The 20,593-nt window shown below is 35.4% G+C and overlaps 1 protein-coding gene and 2 non-coding genes across 3 annotated transcripts in view; all 3 read left to right on the forward strand.

The window, feature by feature from the left end:
- Nucleotides 1-286: 286 nt before the first annotated feature.
- The window catches only part of LOC138933338 (rho GTPase-activating protein gacZ), a 95,808-nt gene continuing 75,501 nt past the window's right edge, over nt 287-20,593 (forward strand). The window contains exon 1 of the mRNA XM_070295959.1: nt 287-1,238. The gene's annotated coding sequence lies outside the window, so the exon portion shown is untranslated. The remainder of the gene's footprint in view (nt 1,239-20,593) is intronic.
- Trnas-gcu (transfer RNA serine (anticodon GCU)) lies at nt 13,154-13,235 on the forward strand. Its single transcript has one exon. It is a non-coding gene; the product is annotated as a tRNA-Ser (tRNA).
- On the forward strand, nt 16,285-16,357 carry Trnak-cuu (transfer RNA lysine (anticodon CUU)). The gene has a single exon. It is a non-coding gene; the product is annotated as a tRNA-Lys (tRNA).

Consider the following 20,593-nt stretch of genomic DNA (forward strand, 5'->3'; position numbering starts at 1 on the left):
CTTGGAAGCCGCGACCTCGTCACGCGTACACACATATACATACACGCATATAGAGTAATACTAGTAGCCTAATTTCACGTCAGTCTAACCGAGCCTAGCGTCGCGGTAACATCGTTTCGTCGTCGAATCTCTCATCGTATTATTAATTAGACTCGCGTTTCAATTTCATTATATATATATATATATATATATATATATATATATATATATATATATAATAAAAATAGAAAGAATACTCTTATGCGTTTTATATGATTGTGTGAAAACACAATACTTTCTATTTTTCCACAAAAGCGTTACATTATATACGTACATTAAATCGCGTTGTTTTATTCGATAATTAAATTACTAAAGAAATTGTGCGAAGCTTTCTACGCTTTCACATAGATACAGATAATACAAGCGCATATATAGTACCGCGTATTTATTCTCTCCAAATACGTATAATTTAATAAAATGTATAGTTGAATTTTTCGCCTTCGTAGTTTGTTAAGGTCGACGAGAGGGCGCTGCAGAGGTCAGGTGATCGGAGATTATTCGCGGGCATCTTCAGCTCTATCATATTACTTCTCGGGTCGTGAACGAGCTCTGTGACAGCTCTGTGATTTTTCGCGTCCTTTACACGTGGACGGGGTGAATTTTGCGCGCTAACGAGGATCGGGAGTGTCGTATCGAGTAACGGGGGCGATCGTTCGATAATGAAAAAAAAATCAGATCGCGCGAGATCGATGGAACTTCGTAATCGGCGTACTAAATACTGATCGCGCGGATGTCACACGCTATACGTGACGTCACTGGCGAGATATTACGGCGCCAAAATTCTTACACGAATTTTAAATATCAGTTTAGATATGAAGAGGATCGTCGTGGGATTTGAGAGTGACGAATTTTCATCGTGACGCGAGTGATCACTCTTGCGATATTCTAGTGTGCTTCGCCATTTTCGGCAACCGGATTTTCTACCGATGAACGATCTTGATAAACCCGCGCGTGTGTATCTCGTGTCATTTATTCTCGCGAGTCCAAGTGCGTGTTTGTAAAATGTCCGGGAGTGCCGTACGAAGTAACGGGCGATCGTTGTGGACGAATTACTCAGTATTGTGTGTGTGTGTGTGTGAGAGAGAGAGATCGCAAGAGTAATCGCAGCGTGTCCACGTGGATGATCATTTTGGATGGCGCGAAGGAACAGCCAGCAGCGACCAGACAAAGGGAGGAGTGGAAGCGATATACAACGATTGGTGAGTGTTTTGAATGGATTTATACAGGGTGTTCCGGTGATCAGGTCGATGAAACTCGAGGATCCTATAAGAAATTAAATTTGTAAATTACAATCCTATAAAGATAAGTGTATTAAAAAGTAAAGATATTAACATGAGAAATTAGAATCATTAAATAAGTTTAATATAAAAAAAACGCTTGCTATATAGAGACTAATTTAGAGTTTTTAATTGTAATATAGATTATTACATTTAATATTGATTATTAAATAATTTTATAATCCAATAGCTTATTTTAGCATTACAAAAAAAAAAAAAAAACAACGAAAAAGTAACGAAACGTTACTTTTTTCAAGTAACGGTAACGAGTTATTTTTTACAAAAAAATAAGGGTAACGCGTTACTTTTATAGAGTAACGTTTCCAACCCTGATTATCATTAGGATTATCATATACATTAAGATTGGAAGATAAATAAAATTCGACTGCGATGTCAAACTAGACGAATAAGCCTAAATATTTTCAAAGCTTGGTTTAGAAAAATTTATAACCTATCCCGTAACTTAAATATTATCGCGTGTGTAACGTTGAATAGACATATCCTCGTATGGATATAGAGGATAGATAGGGGATATGACTTTATGCATAAGTAATCTGTAATCAATTTTCTGCGAAACTTCATCAGCTCTCGTGTCCGCCAATCGCGCAAAACGAGAAACTCCGCGATCGCGCGATAAGAAGGTTGGATTTCTCGTCCTGTCGCGCGTGTTTTTTTTTTTTTTTTTTTTTTAAATCATGCACGGTTACTCGTGTCATTATTTAAGGCGACTAGTCGTGGTTCACCGCACTCTGTGGTAAGTGTGTTATCGGACGATTTCACTGATCGGTGTTTGATCAAGTGTTGAGCGGCGATATATTTCTTGCTTCTTCGAAATTTAAAAAATCCTAGAACCGGTTGCAGCAACTGAGAACATTTCTATTACATTTCATATCGTACATGTCAGCGTAACCAAAATAATAACTTTGAAAAAAAAAAAAAAAAATCCCCTCTATGAAAATTATATTTCGAGGGGAAAGACATTTTTTTTTTTTTTTTTTTCAAATTCGTCGACGAATCTCTCGTTACGATCAAGATCGTGGATTTTAAGACACCCCATATACTGTAGATTCAAGGCTTTATCGGTCAAAAGTTGTCGATATCGAACGCGCTCAATCCGAATGCTCAAGGTTTTCGAAAATATTCGTACTTGACAATTGCAATTACTTGCGTGACTTTACGACGATAATAATACGCGATTATATACGCCATTGATCGAGCGTAATTAAGACTCTGTTGACGGTATACGGGATGTTTAAAAAAGGGTAAAACATTTTAAGAGGATTTAATATGTTCGATACAAGTCGGAAAAGTTTAATAAGCATGTGTCTGCAAATGAGCCGTTTTTGAGATATTTTTATGTTTTTTGTTTTTGATATTTTTATAATTTTTCTTTTAATATTTTATTTTTATTATAATTTATGCAAAGAAGAATAACAGCTGGGGTTTAACCTTATCTTATTAGGGAAGATGCTCAAAATGATCAATTCCATGTCTATGCAAGTAAAAATAAAATTAAATAGAAATATCTATTTAATTAATAAATTAAATAGGAATTATGTAAATTAATTATGGCTAAATTAGTAGGCTCTTCAGAATCAGAGAATTCAGTGAGTTTAGTATTTTCAGAATATTTCGTAGAATTCATAAAATTAGTTATGGGTAAGTTAAATTATATGAAATATTGCAAATATCTCAAAAACGATTCATTAGCGGACCCATGTTCGTTGAGACTTCTTAACTTATTTTCGAGCATACTAATACCCATATTCATAGTCCGTCCTTGAGGAATAAAGATTCCTTGTTCCTCGTTCCACGTTTCATAAACTTTCCTTGACCGAACAAGGAATCTTATTGGCTCCCTTATCTCAAGGAAGGTCACGAGCTTCCTTGAGGAGTGATGCGACCTTTTTAGCAGACGATACGCAGAATATAACCAAATATAAGTTTCTCCAAAAGTTAGTTTCGTTACATTTGTGGTTTTGTGGTTATTTGTTGTCGCGCTCTCAAACTGAAAGTGTATAAAGGAAAAAGGGATAATGGACAATGAATTTTTAAATGATTCTGACGATGGATTTGAAGACGAAAATCCAGAGAATCGGATTCTGTGGCGGATTCCGAAAAGATACATTCGCGATTGGGAAAATCCCGTGGAATTTTTCGAAGATACGAAAAAGTTTTCATATGTATTATATGAAATTAGTTGCAGGCAGCATAAAACGGTGCTGCCTCCAGTCGGTCGCTAAAAATCCCTAAAATATTCCTTCCTTCCGAAAGGGAGACTCGAGGTCCATCTATGAAACAAGGTGGCCTTGCAGATTCAAGGAATCCTTCATGGAGACTTCCTCCGTCCTTAAAATAAGGAAGGACTATGAATACAGGTATAAATCTCCTTAAAATATTTCATCCTTTTCTTCAACACCCTGTATATCTCGCTTGAATTTCGCGACGAGATTGTCGTAATTAGCGACGGCGATGCGAAATCCAGCTCTCAAATTAATATCGTACATATATGTTTACAGTGCGTATTTTTGTCAAACGGCTTTCTCGCCGTCGGTTATTATGACTAATAATTAATCGATAATAAAAGGACGTAAAAGAAAAGGCGCACGCGCGAGATTTACGCGTTAAACCCGCTTTCGCGGTTTTACGCCGGATTTATCGATGATTCGGAACCGGCTTGTTGAAACTCGAATGCATGTTGCAGCGTTAAAATAAACCGTACGATGTAACTGCGCCGGCGCCATTCGCGTCATTTGCATCGGTACGTAAATAAAAACTGTACATAGAAGTATTACGGTAAAATTATCGAAAACTGAATATTTTACGAAATATTTTATTTTTTATATCAAAATATGTCAGATTAAAGTGTAAAATAACTCAAAAAGTACTTAATGAAAAAATACTTTATTATAGTGTTTTGGAAAGCTCTCGATGTCAGCTACAAGAATACTAAATAAAAAATGGGGGTTTCCATTTAAGATTTTAAAGTTGACCTTCGCATGACCTTCGAATGATTTTCCAAGGTCAAATCATTGTCACCGTCTTATGGCCCCCTTGAAGCCACACAACTTTTGTTTGAAACATTTTTCGATTTAACGCAGTGTTTCTGAGATATTTGAGTGGGCCCTTTAAAATGGGACACCCTGTATATATATCTCGACGTGCTATTAAAGTCTTCTCGACGATCTTATCTGAAAAATTGAATTGAAAGATGCTGGTTCTTGAAACAGTGAGAACTTTTATTTTTTTACGTACCATATAATCGCGCATTTCGCGCCTTACTTTATATAGGATTTTGTGTTTCAAATGATATTTATACTAATGGAAATGTATATTTTTAAAATGTATCTAAATTAAGGATAAGTCGAGAATATTATTCATTCGTGCTACGCAAAATTCGTGTAATTTAATAACGCCAACGTGACGCATTTCTTCACGATATATCTTTTACTTATTTCTCAAAAAATTTGCCTATCATATTTTCAAAAATCTTCATTTTCGATACTCAATCGTGTGTTTGACATATCCTGGGCGAAAATAAAGATTGAATCAAGAGCAGCCTCTCTCTCTCTCTCTCTCTTTCTCTCTTTCTCCCATTCTTTTTCTCGTCGTCGATTTGACACTTCATATTTAACTCCCCCTTTTTTTTTTTCTCTTCTTTAGCGTGTCTTCGAGAGCTCGGTTTGTGTCTCGATCAATCAAGATTAAAGTCTCGAATCGCGAACTTTAATTTACGAACACGTGCACGCAAAATTCCGTTACTTTCGTCACCGTTTCGCGAAATGTCCCGCTGTGCGTTCGCGACGACTCCCATCCGTTGCTCGAATGCAAGCGGGAACTTATGTAAGTGCACTTTCGACGATTTAATCTGCTTTTAGGCGCCGTGGCGAGAGGCAAGGTCGACAGTTATGACGCCTACTTTGTCACTTGAATTTCGCCATTCTCTCTCCTCCCTTTTCTTCTCTCTCTCTCTCTCTCTCTCTCTTAATCACTTTGTTGTAGGTACGTTTTAGCATTCTCCTGCGCGCGTACATTTAGCGACGTAATTTATGCGACATTATATATATTTTAATGCGTCTACATGTATCGTGGTAATTTATAACGTTACGACGGGTGTATTTTATAACTGGCGACGAATCAAAAACGTAACCTTTTAGATTTAAATTATAATCCACTTTTATGTAGATTTTTTCTATAGTTATTTTTTGGAAATTATAAAAATGATAATTTAATAAATTTTGATTTTTTTTTTTTTTTTTTTTTTTTTAAACTAATGATATCTTCAAAATTCTTCGAGATTGAATAATTTTTGATATTTTCAAAATTCTCTGAGATTTTAAATAATTTCTTTCTCCAGAATTCATTACGGTAATAATGCAGAAAAGGGGAAGCACTCCCGAATTTGATAATTTTGAAATATGTTATTCAAGGTCACACATCATCCTGAAGTAACGTGAAGATTTTATTTTTCCGACACTATGTACATTTAATAGAATGTACCTTAGCAGATTCATTTATTTATTATATAAACGAAAGGAGCGCAGCCCCTCCCGCTGCACCCTCATCCCGAAAAATTCTCATCTATAACCCAAACCTAATTTTAATTTAATCAAAAATCGGTTTGGGTCAAGTTAGAATTTTTTCGAGTGTCTCTGTCTCGCCTGCGCTTTTACTTTATTATACATATTCCTATATACACACACACACACATATATAATATAATAATAATAATAATAATAATAATAATAATAATAAAAAAAAAACACGAGGTACTGAACTTTTTTATTTATCTCATTTTATTTATTTATTTATATTTTTAGTTATAGGATATGTAATTGTCATTATTTTTAACAGAAAACATATAATCTATATAGGGTGTCATAGAATTACATATTATTCTTTATACTTCTTTTGCTAATAAATTTTTAATAAAAGCAACTAAAATCTTCGCAACATTATTGAGGATGATGACCTTGATCGAAATCAGGAGTGGCTCCCTTTTTCTGCATAATTATCTTCATTTCTAACAATAAGATAGAATCCATAATATGATTCTTGCACAATGTTCGAGAGTAACTTATTCGACGTATCCAGAGGCGAATAAACGATACACGTGTTTTTGTCATAATGGATAGGATAGATACTGAGCAATCCGTATGATCTAGCTTCGCATTCCTCGGTATTGAGCGGAGCATTAATCAAGGTATAATATCGCGGTTGACCTTATTGAACGGAGACGCCGGCCGTTGTTGGCGCCAGTGATCCTACGACGTACGAAACTTTGGTGTCCTCGAGAGTGCACTCGCTGATTCGCACGGTGCACGTTGCGACCTAATAGTGAAAGTATCCTTATCAAGGTACGCCCGTCTCTCTCTCCGCTGTCGCAAGCGCAGGTGTCTTAGGTATCGTTAGAACTTTGAGTTAGACTTTCAAAGTAATCATTAATTCAAGAGATAATTTGACACAAAATTACACGTGACTGGCTCTTCACCGGATAAAATATATTTTAAAATCTATAAGATCTCTGCTTTCACTCTCATTAGTTGCAAGCGTGATTTCTTCATGTATATGATTTCCAATATCATCGATAATATTCCACATCGACCGGTACAAGGTGACCGGTAATTACGATTCGAGATAATTTAGATATCAGATGTCGGATTTATAGATAGCTCGGTGATCGCGAAAATATACATCTTTCGCCGCAGGATAGATTTATGACGCAGTTGGCTCGCGGTATTAAGATTGGAAAGTGGCTGATGGAATTGATTCCGGGGCATGCTTGTTAATTAATAAAATAAAATTCGAATTTTAATCACGTCGCGAGGCACTAATGTCTCGTTTGCGATGATTTTTATCCCCGCATCCGTCCCAAACGCTGTCACGATAGTACGCAATTAGTGTCATCTCAATAGTGGGGTTCATTAACATTAACGATCGTATGGTAATACAAGGAGAGAATAATAATAATCGCGCATTGTTCGCCCCACGATATAATAACGAAGTAGGCAGGAGGAGGGGGCGATCGTCATCGCGACATCCCACGCGAAACCTCGATTAGATTCGTCGACGAATTGCTAAATTGCGGAAAAGTCGGTATTGTTGGCGTGCGGTCGAGGATGAAACTTGAACTAAAGAGGAATACCTTCATTGTTGGAAATCGCAGAATCGTGTGTATGACGCAGATACGCGTGCGATATATGGCATAATTGCAAGATATTTTTAAGGATGTATCATATGTATCATATGTCAAAATATTGACAAGAGTATGAAAATTTCGTAGACTGTTCTACTATTTTTTTTCTGAATATAACGGTTTGGATATTAATTAAGTTTAAAGTTACTATTGATTCGCTTAACACAAATATTGCAGCACTTATTGACAAATTTGACAAGGAAAAAACATTGCCCACGAAATAAAAATTTTCATATACTGGGTGGCCCATTTTAATCCATCCAGTCGAATATCTCAAAAACCAAGCCCGGAAGAGAAAAATGTTTCAAACAAAAGTTGTGTGGCTTCAAGGGGGCCATAAGATGGTGACAATGATTTGACCTTGGAAAATCATTTGAAGGTCATGTGAAGGTCAACTTTAAAATCTTAAATGGAAACCCCCATTTTTTATTTAATATTCTTGTAGCTTATCTCGAGAGTTTTCCAAAACACTATAATAAAGTATTTTTTTCATTAAGTACTTTTTGAGTTATTTTATACTTTAATCTGATATATTTTTAAAAAATAAAATATTTTATAAAAAATAAAATATTTTGTAAAATATTCAGTTTTCGATAATTTTACCGTAATACTTCTATGTACAGAATAATAAGACAAATCAATTAGTATAAAAAAAAAATTGTCAAAACGCCAAAGATCATATTATTTTGTGATATTTTAATTCTTTTTATAATCCGGATTTATTTATTTCATTTTTCAAACAATATAATATATAAGAAATATGTTTTTTTTTTTAATATTTGACAATTTTTTTATTATTATTAGGCAGCCAAAACATCCTTAATATCATATTCTTTGATTTGTTATATGCTATTTTTGCAAAAATTACTCGAAATCGTTATTTGTTTCATCTTTAGCAGTAAATTCTCGTTGATGCTCGCGTAATTAGTTCTCGAATCAAATTACTGTGAAAGTGAAATTTGCTCGAGATTAATTGAAAAGTATGTTACTTGTTTGTTCATGAGTTATTCGCGCGGAATTCTCACGTTTGATATTCCTCGCCTAAGTCAGCTTTCAAAAATTTCTCAGGAGGAATCGACGAGAGGAAAAAACGCGAGAGGAAATCGAATCCACGGCGAGATATTCGCGCGTAAATCGTTGGTATTCCGAGATAAATTCCGAGTCGTTTGTTCGGGCGCGTTCGCTCTTTACGGACTATAGAATTTACAGCTTTGTAGAAATGGGCGAATTTTCATGGAGATGTGCATTCGCTGCGCATACATGGAAATAATTCTCTCCTACGCTATTCGGACGGACAACGTAAATGGACACGAAGCGTCTGCGATTTCCAATGTAAAATAGTTTGACTATGTATTATAATCGGATGAATATGAACCGAACCGTTCGCGCACAGAGAAATCATTGATCGCAAACATATATCGTGATCTTGCAGGAAGTACAAACTAGAATTCATCGCGGCAAAATATGTCTTGATAACATATTGGTATAGAATATAATATAATAATATTATGATGAGACGATAAAATAATAGAAGAGAATTTTACCAGAATTTTATCAACTGACAGGTTAGCATCATATAAATATTTATACTTGTTGATCCTTAACGCGAATTTCATAAATCTTTCAAGTATCCGTCTATATTTGTCGTAAAGTGGGCGATATATGTTGTCAAGATCTCAAATAATTTATTTGACGTGAAAAAATGAATGAAAAATTATCACGCTGACGAAATGTCTCAAGTACTAGCGTAAGTTAGTTATAATCAATGAAATGATTTTCTAATCGAAAAGATTGCGTTTATCTTTATTGCGTCTGGAATAAATTGTAGCGCACAGTGTCTTCTCTCTGTTTATTAACACGAGATAAATGAGCAAACATTCCGATCTGCTGCGTCGTCGATGATCAATGGCACGGACAATGTTCAAGTTTCGAGCGCACGTGTGACGTCTCTTTTGACAGCGCACGTGCGACGTCTCTTTTGACAGCGCGACGCGAGAGAATGAATCTCGCGGGTAAAATTTTATCCGGTATCTCTCTGTCGTTTCGATTACGTAACATCGAAACCGAGAGACACGTTGAACGTGTATCTCGGAGCCGGTTAATTTCACGACGCGATTGACCAATCGCGCGCGAGGGTTTCGATCGACCGCAGATATCTCGCTTGACTTATGCATATATAACGCAGCCCCGTATATTTAAAAGCCCTGTGCCTTATAAGGCATTCACGGCGCGAATCTGTTTATTCGAGCATCGGGCAATTATCGCGATACCATCGCTCTCGGATTACGCCGAGACGAGACGGCCGTGCCGGCGCGAGCGTTTTCGATAGCACGAGTATCACGCTATTAAAGGATGAGATGTGACAGACGTTATTGGATATATCATGCTTTTACAATGCGAGGAAACATGTATATATATATATATATATATATATTGCTATCTTATAGAGAATTTTAAACCGTACATTTTAAAAGTGCTAGAGTACTAGAAAGGCGTCGCACAGATAAGGATATTAAATGTTATTAATAATAATAATAATAATAATTATTATTATTATTATTTTTTATTTTATTTATTTGTCAGACACTTGCCATTTTTGCGAACAGATTAAATTTGGATGTAAAGTCGAGATTGAACAGACTCGATTAACTTGTCGATGCGAACGCGAATTTTTTAAATGATGTCGATTAATCTTAAGGAGCAAATGAGAGAACGAGTCGATTATGCCTCGTTAAAGATCGGAATATAATATTCTCGAGCGCGGGATATTCATCAAATATTCAGTCCAAATTCATCAAACGTCTCGTTGCTCGACTGCTGTGACGAAAAAGCATCTGTCGTTTCAAGCTATCGGAATTAATTTGAATCGATCGGTCCATTGATTGCGATACGATTCATTTTCGACGAAAAGATGAATAATTTTGATGGAAAAAAAAGGGGACGTAAAATTGGGATTCGAGACGATCGTTTTCACTAGCGTTTCGTGCACGTTCGACCCTGCGTTTTACGCGCCGAGCACACACGTGTGCGGTCATTTAGGCGTGTTTGCATTGACGTTTGACAGTAAGTGACAGTTCGCGGCTTTCGCGCGAGAGGCACCTTTTCGTCGCGATAATACGCAGCTGCATTATTCATGGCATCTTGCGCGATGTAGAATTAGAGAAACGCATCTGCGCTCTCTCTCTCTCTCTCTCTCTCTCTCTCTCTCTCTCTCTCCGCGCGCGAGACGTCCCGCGGGTAATATGTATATGTCCCATCCCTGCGTTTCACGGCTTTAATCGCGTCGACGCTGCTGTCAAGTCTCATCACACGTGCACGCTTCGACGAATAAATACCCGACGCGTTCGTCCCGGAATTTGTTAGGATGGCTCGTCTCGATTGCGGCAACGGCAAACGAGATGACGAGAGACGGATTTCCCGATGTACGCCGCTTCGTGATTAGTTATTGTTTTGCATATAAAGTTTCGGCGATTTCTCACGCAACAAGAGAATCACGGATCCCGATCGGGAAATCTATAGAAATATTCAGATGAAAAGTGTAACTGTTTTTTAAAAGCGCGATTTTAAATGGGAAATCCAAGCGAATCTCATTTGCTCTATCTGATGTTTTCTCAAAATTTTGCATTGTTTCTCATCGGGAATGCAGATTCGATCGTATCGTGAACTTCAACGATGACAAGCGATACACGATTGATTTATAAACTCGAACTAATCACAATTCAATCCAACAGCGAACGCACTGACACTGATACAATTAGGGATGCCGAGAACGACTTCCCCTCGTGTACCCTCGTGAATTTCATAGACAAGACGATTATACCGACATTAATTGATTGGAAACGGTAGTCTCCTCGATGCTTTCGTTTTCACGCACATGTGTCCAATCGTGTCTCAATCAAATTTAATCACGAACTTTTTGTCGAATTTCAACAATAAACGAGCGATTCGTACAATCTAATATTTATCACATATAAATTTATTTCTATTTATTTAACACTTACATATACAGGGTGTAACAGAGCGTCCGTATCGGCAGTTTTTTGAGGAAACAACGCATTTTCGTGAAAAATGTTTCATACAAAAATTGTAGAGCTCTAAGTGGCGTGTTATATAAATAATAATATTAGTATGACGTTGAATGGCGCTATTCAAGGTCATGTAAAAATCACTTTCAATCTTTTTCAACGGAACCCCCTATTTTTCATCACATATTCTTGTAGCTTACCTCGCGAGCTTTCCAAAACACTATAATAAAGTAATTTTTTATTAAATACTTTTTGAGTTATTTTATATTTTAATCTGACATTTTGAAATATTTTTCACGATAATGCGTCGTTTCCTCAAATAACTGCTGATACGAGCGCTCTGTTACACCCTGTATATTATATAAAAAAGTAATATTTGTACAAGAACATATAAGGGACTCACATTTTCTATTTTCTTAAAATAATTATTATTTGATTAAAAATTTCTGAGATCAGGATACATTATTATAACAATATTACGTAAGATGTTTAAAATCGTCCTTTAAGGACTTTTTTATGACATATTATTTTTATACTAATATAAAATATTTTCTTTGTACGTAGAAATACGTGTGCGGAGAAAAAATTGTACACTTACCATATGTATATTTCAAAGTAACAATCTCACCGTTTACGGTACAAATAAAAACATTGAACCTTAACAAATTAAATTCTACTAAAAAAAAAAAAAAAAAAAAAAAAAAAATAGTTAGGACTTTATAAATTTCTTACAAGATTCCCAAGTTTTTCAAATGGAATCTGCCACCCGTTACCCGTATTGTTTAAGATTTATCGCAACGACAAATTTATCGCCGCGGAGGCGGCAATTTTACGTCGACACGTGTTTATCCGCCTGAAATCGGTCAAAAACTTTCGTAATAAAAGTTTCGGCTTAATCGCGGCCATCATTCGGCCAACCGGTAATCATATGGTTAAGTGACTTGTTACACGAGGCCGCGCATTACACATAATTGTTTCTTTCAATTTATCGATACGCTCTTTCAGAAAGAGCGAAGCATCGTTTATCCTTCATTCGCCAATTAGATCTCAGATAAGCAAGCGGTAACTTATGGCGATGAAATACGTGCCAGCGCTAAGCGTAATTAAAGATTGCCGACATGTGACAAACGTATAATTTAACTTGATACACACAATTTTGTATAATTAGAGAAATTGCGTGAAATTATTGTGTAATACTGTGTAATAAAAATCATTTATTAAATCTTTTTCATAATAGCACATTAATAACATATCTATTTTTTGACAAACAAAAGATTTTTTCTTTTCTTTAGGAAATAATTAATTTTTTTTTTTTTTTTTTTTTTGAATTATTTAGAATGATAAAATTTAATATAATAATTATTTTATAATAATTTCACACACGATAAAATTATATAAAAATATTTTATATACATATTCTATACAAAATGCGATAAATAATATTTGTCATTATTAAAAGTGATATTTTAATATTGTAAGTGACCTCAAAAATATATATTTACGAAAATATATATTTTAGCTCTTTTTATTAATGTATTACTTGAGAAATATTTAAATAAAGAATAGATATTCGGGATGAATTATCACCTGTAAATTGAAACAAAAATGCACGTGTAGACGAGGTGGCCGAGTGGTTAAGGCGTTGGACTGCTAATCCAATGTGCTCTGCACGCGTGGGTTCGAATCCCATCCTCGTCGATTTCTTTTTTATTCTACGATTTTGCATAGGGGGGGGGGGGGGCGGGATCTTGCATTTAATATAATTATAAATGGATAATATTAGGCTACGTATTTTTTTTTTTTTTTTGCGTTTACCTCTATGAAACAAATCAACTTGTTCGCTTCCGAACTCGAAATACGGGAAACACAAATCGTGAATGATAAACGCATGTGCAAAGAAAAAAGAAATTGATTTTAAATAAATTAAAGGATCTATTGTTAAAATTAAATCTAGGTTTTTAGAGTATTTTGTTTATCAATGCTTCCTCATGTAATATTAATATCTCTAACGCTATTTTATTTATGCATCGCTTCTCTCTTTTTAAAGCTTCACAAATTAATTATAAAATAATTTTACGTTATAATTCTTACGAGATTATGTATGTCCTTTTGGTACAGTTAGTGGGAAATCCTCGCTCAAGAGAAATCCTCGATACTATAGTAATATAGTTAGTAATCCCCGCCTGTCACGCGGGATACCGGGGTTCGATTCCCCCCCCCCCCCCCGCCCCCGCCCTCTCCTCCTCCTCCCGTCGGGAGGGGAGAACTTATTCTTGTATCTGCCTTATCCTAAGCATTTTTGAATTGAAGTTCTTTGATGTTATCGCAAAATCGCGATAAATGATCGTCGCTATCGAGATTTTTTTCCTCGCAAAAGCTGTCGCGAACACTTATCGAATCATTTGACGTTAAAACTAAATAAATATTTCAGGATATCTCTCGCGCGAGAAATGAACAATGAGCAATTTTTCCGATTACGAAGAAAAAGATCTCTCCGCAACGAATCTTTTTTGATTTGTACGAATTACATAAAAATCCCCCTCCCCCCCCTCCCCCTCCGGCCGTAAGAAAGTTCAAACGGCGCGCGCCGCGGCTCTCTCTTGACGCTCGCGCACAACAATCGATAATGCGACAGACGCGCGCCCTCCCCCCTCCCCCCTCTTCCCATGGTTTACTACGGTTTAGAAAACGTGGCGTGTGACGTGGCGGTTTTCTCGAATCGGTGTTTATTCCACGGCATAGCGCGGTAACTCTAGGCTAGAAAGCCCCATGAGATACCGGCGAGAGGAGGGGAGGGGGGGCCCTAAAAGCGGCGCGTGCCAAAAAGACGTCTGAGGGCGGGATAGGGGGAGGGACGGGGCGAGGAGAAATTATGGTGGTGCACGGATCGATTATTCCCGGTACACACAATAGACTCGCGGGATGCTTACTGTCGCTTTAGAGATTTACTATGGCTCGCATTCATGGCGGCTTAATGTAAACTCACGCGTTTCCGATAGAAAGCGCCGGCGATGGGGCGCTTTTTAAATGCCGCTTGAGTGCTTAAAAGGAGAACTAGATAGCAATTTGCGCGATAGATACGATTTACGTATTCACCCGTACTATCGTTGGCGTATAGGGTGTATCGAGAAATGCGTAGTTAGTTTATATTAAATATAGGATTTGTTGGACAATTGATTTTAGATAAAAATTTTTATTTTCCAAACGATAGAAAAAAATAATAAATATTTAATTAATTTTTTTAATTCGATTGATTTAATAATATTTATAAATATCTAGTTTAGGTCTCAGTTATAGATTAATTAATTATTAGAAACGTGTTGATACAAATAGAGATATTAAATAATTTCGTACTGAGATTACAAGGGGAAAAAAAAAAAAAAAAAAAAAAAAAGCGCAATCCTTCATAAAATTATCGTCAAACATATTTCGAGAACACCGTATACACAAGGTGGTGAAACCGTGCTACGATCGGTAATTTTGCTGCACACTCGTGGCATTAATTATGTGGAGGTCTCGCTTACATAGTCCACTTAGGGTTTTATGAGGCATTTTTTCAATGTATATCGTATTATGTCACGCGACAAGGAAAAATTTACTATGAACCTGCTATTATAAACCTGCGTTCATATCCAATCGTGGCACTCTTTATTTCGCAAAGTTTTATGCGGCTACTTAACACGATCTTTTAATTAAGCATACAATTTTCGAGTGTAAGATGTACATATACAGGGTGGCCTCGAACGTTCCAGCCAGACTTTGAGATCTTATATAGGAAATTTAAATTTGAAGAAAAAATTTCTTATAAACATGGATCGAAAAATGCTTTCTTAAGAAGTTATCGCAGAAAAACCTGTGAAATCGTGATTATTTTACACATTTTTTCAAATATCGTGGAAAATGTGCGTCTTTTAACAAAAAGTACCGAAACAAAAGTTGTAAATAATTAAATTATCTTTCAAATGAGATCAAAATGATTGTTGTACGTTCCATAGATTTTCATATAACCAGTTTCAAATGTAGAAAAAGTGCGTTTGTTATTTATCGTTGGATCGATTAAAGTTGAATCAGGAGGAAATCCGTAAAGCGACTAGATCGGTCATTATTCGATGCCGAAAGTGTATTGGAATTAGGGAGGGACATTTTGAGAAAAGTTAGTTTTTTCACATCTTTGTACTATTACGTGCTATTTTAGTTTAAAAAAATTAATTTTATTTTCATAAATGAAAAAGATGTTTATTTTTTATTTTTATCGTTTTTTTCAAGAAATTGATTAAGTTTCATTTTCCTTTTATTTTATTTTCTTTTCACTTTTCGCTCTTCCTTTGTATCAGTGGTTTTTGAGCGAAAAAACTTTTTAAGGAAGCATTTTTCGACCTGTGTTTATAGGCAATTTTTCGTTCCGAATTAAATTTCCTGTAAGAACTCAAAGTCTGGCTGGAATGTTCGGGGCCATCCTGTATATATGTGTGTGTATTTAAGTAATGAAGCAAAGTACATACGTCGCAAAATATGCTAACTTGATAATTGTGCATATATTTGAATGAAAGCACTGTTTTATTTGCACTACGAAATGATATGGCAATCTTCTCTCTCCCTGAAATTATGAAAGATAAATAATTAATATTTTTCTAATGCAAAAATTCGCGCGTTACATATCCATATATATACAAATATGTTTTATTAACTTCGTATCGAATATACTCAAAAATAATTTTATTTCAGCCAAGATTGACCGCGTGTAACAGCCCGGCTAGCTCAGTCGGTAGAGCATGAGACTCTTAATCTCAGGGTCGTGGGTTCGAGCCCCACGTTGGGCGATTTACTTTTTGGCATACTTGACAATACATACGAAAAAAAATATGGAATCATTAATTTTTTGATTAGCAGCGTTAGCCGATTGCGCCACGAAGGCGATACAGGTGACAATTTTTATGAAATGTAATTGCAGATATGACCTCACAAGATTACATCCCAAGAGAGAGAGAGAGAGAGATCAAAGTCCTCTCAATTAGTATTCGTGTATTTGGTGCAAATGGGAGATAGTTTCGAATATCGATCGATATAAGAAATTAATTCATCAGCTATTGAAACGAGCAAATGAAATGAATGATATTTGATGGATGATTATATACAGGGTGTCCCATTTTAAAGGACCCACTCAAATATCTCAGAAACACTGCGTTAAATCGAAAAATGTTTCAAACAAAAGTTGTGTGGCTTCAAGGGGGCCATAAGACGGTGACAGTGATTTGACCTTGGAAAATCATTTGAAGGTCATGCGAAGATCAACTTTATAATCTTAAATGGAAACTCCCACTTTTTATTTAGCATTCTTGTAGCTGACATCGAGAGCTTTCCAAAGCACTATAATAAAGTATTTTTTCATCAAGTACTTTTTGAGTTATTTTATATTTTATAATCTGACATATTTTGGTATAAAAAATAAAATATTTCGTAAAATATTCAATTTTCGATAATTTTACCGTAATACTTCTATGTATAGAATAATAAGACAAATTAATTAGTGCCAAAAAAAAACAAATAATTGTTTAAAAAAATACATTGTAAATAATTTTCTTAAAAACAATTTTTTTTTATATACTAATTGATTTGTCTCATTATTCTGTACATAAAAGTACTACGGTAAGATTATCAAAAACTAAATATTTTACGAGATATTTTATTTTTTATATCAAAATATGTCAGATTAAAATATAAAATAACTCAAAAAGTACTTAATGAGAGAAAAAATACTTTATTATAATGTTTTGGAAAGCTCTCGATGTCAGCTACAAGAATACTAAATAAAAAATGGGGGTTTTCATTTAAGATTTTAAAGTTGACCTTCACATGACCTTCAAATAATTTTCCAAGATCAAATCATTGTCACCGTCTTATGGCCCCCTTGAAGCCACACAACTTTTGTTTGAAACATTTTTCGATTTAACCCAGTGTTTCTGAGATATTTGAGCGGGTCCTTTAAAATGGGACACCCTGTATATAACGCGGTTTTCGAGCAAAATATTTGGCTTCACGAATTCCACTTTTCAACTTTGTTTGCTAAACAAAGTCGAACAGGTGATTCAGGAGGTACAAAGTACAGTAGGAGTATTGAACGCACGCAGCTGGTGGTACACGGTAAAAAACGAAAAAACAAACGATCTCGCGATGGATCACAAATACGGTTGTTCAAATAATTCTACGTCTTTTATTGCGCAACAATATACGAAATAGAAGACGTTTTCATCAGCGGTTCTTTTATCTTACCGAGCGGTGTCGGTTCTTTTATCTCCGGGTCGACAGATCGAATTTCGTGCGATTATTTCTTCATATTTCTTATAATAGACTTGGAAGTCGTCAGTGGGTGGCATTTCCCGATACATAAATCGGAGAAATAAATCGAAAGCGAATGTATCATCCGATAGGATTTTCAGATGTTATATTTTAGTATCTTGTGATAGGAAAAAAAAAAAATTGACAAATACATGATGCGTGTATTGATGAAGCTGAAAATTCGCGTGCCTCAAATTCACCCAATGCAGCTCGCACAGTTACTTAGCATTTAAATATATAAATAAATATTTCATTTTCTTAAATAAGTGCTGAAATTTATCAAAGCGCGTCGTAGGATTTTTCACGGCTTTTATTTAAATATAATAAATCACAAATATCCATTTATACGTCTGCGGCTGAAATTGAATTCGGGAATCGAGCTTAAGAATAGTTTTTTTCGGAAACGTTTTTCTCGACAAAGTTCTCGTTGATAGTCGATCGACGGTGAAAACGATTTCGTCCATTGACTAGCGTCCGGTTTGACCAGACGAGGACACGACAAAGGGCTGACGAGAGGAAGGAAGACAGAAGGATATAGTCCGTCGATTGCTTTTCCTTCTGGCTACGAGTAATATCGCGTCTTTTCAAGGTAAAACGAACAGTTCCGCGACAATAGATTTTCGACGAAGAACTCACCGATGTATCTCGAAGCATGGTAAGGAACATTTTCTTTCTATTTTTGTCTCATCGCAACGCAGTAGCGGGATAAAAGTAGGACTGATACCTAGGATGGAGCATCAGGATCCTTTCGTTGGATTCCTATCCAATAATAAACCAGGATGTTAAAAAAAGATAAGAATAAAAGAGGTAGATAAATCCACAAATCGTACCTAAATCGTAACGCTAAAATCTAATAGAACTATCTGATAATTATCGAAGATTGATAATTAAATTTTTGATAATTAAGTTGTAATACTACAACTTTAATAATAGAAAAAGATATGTATACATTTTTTTAAAAATTGCTTCATCTCTTTCTCAAATTAATAATTTATCAAAGTACAAAAATATAGATTAAAAAACTTTTTATCACTTAGAATTTTAATAGGACATATGTGTCATGTGTCAAAATATTGACAGAAGCATGAAAATTTCGTAGACCGTTCTACTATCTCTTTTTAGTATCTGTGCAAAATCTGAGCACTTCTATTAACGATTTGGAAATTATTTAGGTTTAAAGTTAATGTTGATTCTTATGGAATTTCTGTAGCACTTGAGAAATTTGACATGGAAAAAACATTGCCAGTGAAATAAAAATTTTTACATTAAGAAAACTCTAATAAATATTTGTGCAAAACTTGATTTAGATCCACTTACTCGTTTAAAAGTTATTTACTAAAAATTGTAGAAAAACATTATCTCTCTCTCTCTTTCTTTCTGCAAATTATTCGGTTTTTTTTTGTTTGTTTGTTTGTTTGTTTCTCGCAGTTGATTTCAGGGAATATTCACGATCAAAAATTTTTGTCATAAATGAAGAAAAATCTTAATCATAACTATTTTCTTTTCCGAAAATGTTAAAAACCATATTACCATATTTTGTGATACTTTAACTCTTTTTATAATCCGGATTTATTTATTTAATTTTTCAAAACAATGTAAACGTAAGAAAATATGTTTTCGTTTTTTCTAATTTTAACAGTTTTTTTGTTGTTGTTGCTGTTACACAATCGAAACACCCTTAAAAAAAGTTCTTTCTCGAATTTAACCCTGGAACATATTTCCCTTCTATATTGAAAATATTTTTCTACAAGGATATGAAAAATTTTCAATTTATTGCGAAATTACATTTGTTCTGGAGTTTCTCGCGTGACGTGAAAGGGGCATATAAAGCGGGATATACAGGGTGTCCCATTTTAAAGGACCCACTCAAATATCTCAGAAACACTGCGTTAAATCGAAAAATATTTCAAACAAAAGTTGTGTGGCTTCAAGGGGGCCATAAGACGGTGACAATGATTTGACCTGGGAAAATCATTTGAAGGTCATGTGAAGGTCAACTTTAAAATCTTAAATAGAAACCCCCAATTTTTATTTAGTATTCTTGTAGCTGACATCGAGAGCTTTCCAAAACACTATAATAAAGTATTTTTTCATTAAGTACTTTTTGAGTTATTTTATATTTTAATCTGACATATTTTGATATAAAAAATTAAATATCTCGTAAAATATTTAGTCATTGTCATTTATCATTGTCAATCAATAGGGCACAAGGCGGTACAATAATAATATGCAACGTACAATCTACACCGCTTGTTGAGCCGGGAATATCGGTGTTTGTTGATGCCGATTAATTAAATTATTAAATGTCGATCGCGATCGACGTGGCGCGAATTCGCGCGCGAAAATGCAGGAGAGCCCGTTGCACCGGGCGAATCTCACAGCGGATTACCGATGCTCATTTGAGAGAGAGAGAGAGAGAGAGAACGCGTCCCGCACCTATCATCGTGTGTACTTAGATAAAAGGGGGAAGTACGCGCGACTAGTCGTCGAAAAAAAAAAACAAGGAGAGGGAGAGGGAAAGAAAAAGAGAACAGTCGGAGCTGCCATTGGAGCAGCCGGAGGCGCTCATCTGTTGAAGGGTCGTCAAACACGAGCGAGGGTCGGCACGCCGCAAAAGATCCCGATGAAATAAATATACACGAGAAGGAGAGAGGTAAAACCGCGCCCCCCCCCCCCCCCCAAAGAACGCGTCGCACCCTCGCGCGCGCGTTTGACGTTGT

This window comes from Polyergus mexicanus, unplaced genomic scaffold, assembly GCF_030449975.1.
Source record: "Polyergus mexicanus isolate NDT 795.1 unplaced genomic scaffold, iyPolMexi1.0 SCAF_1, whole genome shotgun sequence".
NCBI classification, from domain to species: Eukaryota; Metazoa; Arthropoda; class Insecta; order Hymenoptera; family Formicidae; genus Polyergus; species Polyergus mexicanus.